The sequence below is a fragment of the Lonchura striata genome, chromosome Z (genome assembly GCF_046129695.1).
Source record: "Lonchura striata isolate bLonStr1 chromosome Z, bLonStr1.mat, whole genome shotgun sequence".
Lineage (NCBI taxonomy): Eukaryota > Metazoa > Chordata > Aves > Passeriformes > Estrildidae > Lonchura > Lonchura striata.
Genome location: NC_134642.1, coordinates 50,469,313 through 50,475,312, shown reverse-complemented (window position 1 = coordinate 50,475,312; position 6,000 = coordinate 50,469,313).

Sequence of the window (6,000 nt, the reverse complement as noted above, 5' to 3'; positions counted from 1 at the left end):
CACTTCCCTGGGAACCCTGCTACAGTGCCCAACTACCCTGTGGGAGAAGAACTTTTCCCTAATATCCAATCTAAGCTTCCCCTGACACAACTTCAGGCCACTCCCTTCGGCCCCATAACTGTCACCACAGAGAAGAAATCAGTGTCTTCCCCTCCTCTTCCCCTTCATGAGGAAGCTGTAAGTACCCTGCAGACTCCTGTGCTCCAAGCTGAACAGACCAAGTGACCTCAGCCACTCCTACAACTTCCCCTCCAAACCCTTTACCATCCTTGTGTCCCCCCTTTGCACTCCCTAATGTCTTTCTTATATTGTGTCACCCAAAACTGCACCCAGCACTCGAGGTGAGGCCACCCCAATGCAGAGCAGAGCAGGACAATCCCCTCCCTTGCCTGGCTGTGATGCTGTGCCTGATGCCCCCCAGGACTTAAGTGACTCTCCTGGCTGCCAGGGCACTGCTGACTCATGTTCAACTTAAAATTGACCATGTCTCTTTCCATGGAGCTGCTCTTCAGTGTCTCTTTTCCCAGTCCACACACAACCAGAGTTGCCCCATCCCAGGTGTGGAATATGGCACTTGCCCTTGTAAAATTTCAGAGCTTTGCAGATGTTAAGACGCCATGTCACAGTCTTTGTTTCAGAGGATATGTCAGTTTAAGGAGTACCAGTAGCCAGGGCATTATTCTCCATGCTGCCCCACAGTTATAGTGACACAATGGTTCAGTAAATAATTTCATTGTAATATCAAATCAATCTAATTCAAACATACTCCCAATTTGAAACCATTGTTCCCCCTCCCTACTTCTACACTCCTGATGAAGATTCCATCTCTGGCTTCCTTGTAGGCCACTTGCGGATACTAGAGGGTTGCTATGAGGTCTCCAGGCAACCTTCTCTTCTCCAGGCTAAACAGTGTGTCGTGGTTTGACACGGAAAGAGAATTTTTTCCGGAAGGAAGAGGTCAATTTAGATATTGACCAATTGAAAGTAGACACGCCTCTGAGAACACAGAGGGGTTGAAAGCAGAATTCCCAGGGGAACTCGCTCTCTTTGGTTCCGGTCAGCATGCAGTGCAGAATTCTCCCCTGCCCAGCCACGAGCTGGGTGGGGGAGGGGAAGCCCCATGGCCTGATAAAGGTAGTTCCAAGGGTGGTGGAGGGACTGGAACCGGGCTGGCCCCTGCAGATGGAAGGGTGGAAGAAATCTGGGATGTCTCCGTTCCCCCCCCCCAGCGGGAAGACAGCGGCAGTTTGTCAGCAATTCCAATTCCACCGCGAGGAAGGAGGAGTGGGGGGGGGGGGGGGAAAGCTGCAAGGTGCCCAGCTGCCTGTGGGAGTTGCTGGATGTCCGGGCATCGAGCCATCCTGGGAGTTCGGACTTTTAACCCTTCCTTGAGAAATGAAAGCTTTGTGAATTTTCCTTTCCCCTCCTCGGTTTGAAAGAGAGGAAGAGGGACACCTTGGACCCTGGGATGTTAGAAGGAGGAATTCTAGATGGGAGGGGGACAAGGAGTGGCTTTGGCTGGACTTTTCCATGTTGGCCACAAACTGAACCAATCTTCTCCTTCAAGAGGGACTGTGTTTTGGGAGGATGCCAGTGAGCCAAGAGACCTGCTTCAGCTGGGAAAAAGACAAAATTGGAGTGAACAGAGAAAAGGTTAGGGGGTTTGTGGTGGCACCCCCTTGCCCTGGAAAGGAAAGAGAAGAGAAGAAGATCTCTGTTCTTGAGCCCTCGGCCCCAGGGGAAAATGGGAGGGACTGTGGTCCCAAACAATGAAAAACTGAACTGTTGTTTTCTCCCCTCTTGGCAGGGCATCCTTAAAAGGAAAAATCCTAAAGGCAGTCTGTCCATCCATGCATTTAGTGGTGAGAGCACTGTGCATGGAAAGGAGAAGGGTCACCATGGCAAACTTTTTCTCCGGGCGGTGCCATGTGTGACATGGAAACACAGGATGTGGAGCTGTGTTCCTTGGGGGGTCTGTGGCACAGGAGAGACTCTGTTCCCTCGATGGACTGAGTATTGATTGTTTGGGGGGTGGAAACCTGATTGGGGTCCAGATTGTGTCTCACTGTGGTTTGCTGAAGTTGGATGGTGGGGGGAGGAATGTTTTGCAAGGTTTTCATTTGATCTTTGTGTGTTTTTTTTTTCCCTTCTTTAGTTTTCTCTTTTCTTTTGTAGTAGTAGTTTAATAAAGTTTTTTTCCATTGTGCCAGTGTCAAACCATGACACAGTGTCAACTTCCTCCATCTATGTTCAGAGGAGAGGTGTTCTGCTCATGTTTTAATGTTTCATTAGCTCTTAAAAGATTAAAAATTAATTGGTGTGATATAAAATTATTTTATGACTAAAGAAATACATCCTGCTTTGCTCACATCCTACCATCAAAGTACATAAGCCAACCTTATTCCTACCCTTACTTAAATTTTTTTGCCTTTACAGGTGAAGAAATTAAAATGTCCACTAAATCTCTTGCAATCTCTTGTCTATTATTCCCTACAACCCCACTACTGCAGCTATAGGCAGACTCATATTAAGCAGCTACTAAAATAAACAATTCGTTGTGGAATTTATGATTCACCCTGACCCTCTTGGCAAATGGCAGGGACTCAGAGAAGAATCCTATTTCCTAAAGAGTGCTTAGTTCTGGCATATTCACCAAATGAGTCCACTCAGTTTTCATGAACTATGGCAGTGGTTTTTCATGAAATGAAAACATATATTTGAAGAAAACATTGGCAGCCACTAAATTCATCAATACCAGCCATTAGTTGCTTCTGATTTTTCTTTCAATAATTTCTCTGCAGCAAACTCATCCATCCAGTGTTCCATATTGGTTTCCATTTACTCCATTTCCAAGGGCAACCTTTGTTACCTCCATTTGCTGGTAAAAGGGAAGGCTTCTTGTTTATGTACCTATGAACATATATGCTGAGCATATATGAACACATGGGAACAAGTAGTAGTGTGCTTTTATTCCTCTTTAGCCACATAGAAACAAGATTTTGTAGCTGTTAAAACCTTCACAAACCAACATTTCTGCTGCATTTCTGAGCCACAAAAAAATTTACAGACCTGAAATAATAGCATGCCTAAAATTTGACAAAAGAAATTACCCCTCAATTGGTGTTTGAGAGAAATGTTGTAAGTAATGAGTAATTTTAATATTGTTTGCAGGTCTGGTGCTTTGCTAAAAGCAGAGGATACAGTCAGAACCTGTTCTAACACCATAGTGACATTAAGAATATATAATAAAGAGTCTTCAGTGTTATTAGACTCGCTCTTCTTTAAATGACATAGAAAATAGCTAGCAAACCTTTTTTTGTGTATTACAACCAATGTTGACTGTTGCTTTAATTAGGGGTGTTGATCTGGCAAATGAAGAGCTTTGACAAAGGAACTGATTAAAAAAATTAGAGTAGACACAGTTTCTTGTGCAAAAAAGTTTGCAGATGCCTTCTGAGATTTGAAACTGCCATTTGTAACACTTAAGGAGCCAAGTGGCAAGATTATTTTATCTAAAAACTCTACTACATTTGAAGTCATGCGCCTTGCCATGCAGATGATCAGGATAAGGTTTCTAAGAAAGAGCCATGCAACACACATTTGCCTGCCATAAAAACAAGCTCTGAACTGCCATCTCCTCTATAAACATATGCTTCCAGCCATCCCAATTATCTTTGATGCAATGGGTTTGGTATCAGCTGGGTTCTTTAACATCAAAAACCTGAAAGGGATCAAATTTTTTAAATTGTAGAGTATAAGCCTAATTTGTCAATGACTGACAAATGCAGTCTGAATCATAAGTGCAAGTTATAATAGCCCATAATTTCCCTTTGGCAGCAACCCTCCAAGGCTACTCTATCACACTGCTGTTGGAGTATGGGATGAAAAGGTCAGAAAAGCTTTTGGTTGGAAATTACCTCTGAGATCATGTAGTCTAACATTTGACTGATCACCATCTTGTCACCCAGACACCATGGCCCAATCATTTTGTGATCATCTCCAGGGACTGTGACTCCACCACCTCCCTGGGCTGCCCATTCCAATGTTTAATGACCCTGGGCTGCCCATTCCAATGTTTAATGACCCCTTCTGTGAAGAAATTCCTTCTGGTGTCCAGAATTCCTTCTGATGTCCTGATGTCCAGATTCAATACCAACAATCCTTTTTCTGCAGAAGTACAAGAACCTTGCCTATCACCAATGTTTCTTCCAGAAAAATGCACTGAATCACCACAATATGCTTTCTTCATAACTGATTCTGCAGATTTTATTTGTAAGTCAATGAGGAGCCCAAGTTTTGTTTAACTGCTCCATTTTTATTAATATTAATTCAATGCATTTTAAAGGCTGTTGTGGCTGGAACTAAAAGGAGATTGTTACACTATTGAACATTTCTCCTTTAGGCTAACAAAAAGAAACCATCTCTTAACCTGATGGCAATGAAAGACAGTGAATGAATCACTGCTTGAGGAAACTAATTTGTTTAATCACTGTGTCATGGTTATTTATTATTTTTCAGCACATGCTGTTAGTTCAATTATGTACAAAACCTGAAGTTCTCTTCCAGTCTTCTCCCCTTCTCAATTTTTAAAAACACACAACAAACCAGGAAAGAATGACTAGAATCTTCAATGCTAAGGCTGAACCCTTTAAGTTTATTGTGCTTCACTTGTTTAATTAAACTTTGTTTATTAAACTTCTGCAGCTAAAGTATAGAGATTATTAATCTTATTCAATAGCTAAAGATAGTAGAGCGAGAACAAAAAAGAAGAAATAAATAGTAAGACAAAGTGTTGATTGCAACATTTTACCAAGAAAAATACAGGGAGCTGCAAAGAGTGAATATTTTCTCCCATCTGCTTACAAAGGAGTAAGAAATGAAAATTCCTAATTTTTGTATATGTGCATGTATGTAATTTAGAACATTAATAGTAAATGTATCTGCCATTTCACAATATAATCACAGATACATAAAACAAATCATAATCAGTTCAGTACCACCCTTCCTCCTGCTCTTTGTTTCCTACATATTCTTTCTTTAAGACATCATGAGAGCAGAAAACAGAATTTTTGTTCCTCATGAGAGGATTCTCTGTTTTTTGCTTAATATTACAATTAACAGGGGAAGTTTTTCTTATTAACAATATAAATATAATAGGCAAAATAAATAATATAAATATGAAACCTTCTGGTCTGAGGACAAATTGGCATCTGCTTAGTAAGTACTGTCGCTGAAGTAACAATAAAGTTACTGTATCCAAAACAGTTTTAAAAGATTAAAGGGATAGTCTGAATTGCAACTCCAGCTACAGTTACACATCAGCCTACTGATTCTTGACCCTGATTCCAGTTTGCAAGAATAAGCATGTATTATATACCAAAAATTTCAGGGGCTCCCATTAATCACTGGCCCTCACTTTGGGTAAATTAATTCCTTTGGAACAGTTGAAATTTAGTGAAAAATACTGGGAACACTACTTTTCTTCTGCAGCAAGTGGAGGTATAATTGGGGGCCCAAGGGTTCCCTGTTCTTACCTTTTTTTTTTTTTTTTGTTTGGCTTCCCAATACAAATTTTAATGTTAATTTAGGCAGCAGTCAAGTAATATATTTTTTAAAAAAACAGTCCACTGAAAAGTATTTCAGACATTCATATTTTTGATGCGCAATTCTTTCCATACAACTATAAAAATCTTAGTTAATTTCATTCTCAGTTCTCAGATAGCTTTTTTATTAAAACAACCCAAATTAGAAAAATTAGAAGGAACGGGATTCACCAGGCTGGACTGTACCCAGCAAACAGACACAGATGCTTGCAGAGTCTCATTATTCATGCTAAGGATACAAGATTCACTAACCAGAAATTTAGTAAAACCATCATCTACTGATCCCTGTACCAGTTTGTTTCACCAAAGGAGAGTAATAATTTACTTATGACAAATATTACTATGATAATATATATATACAAACAATGAAAACACTGAAATTTTCTTAATGTGGTCT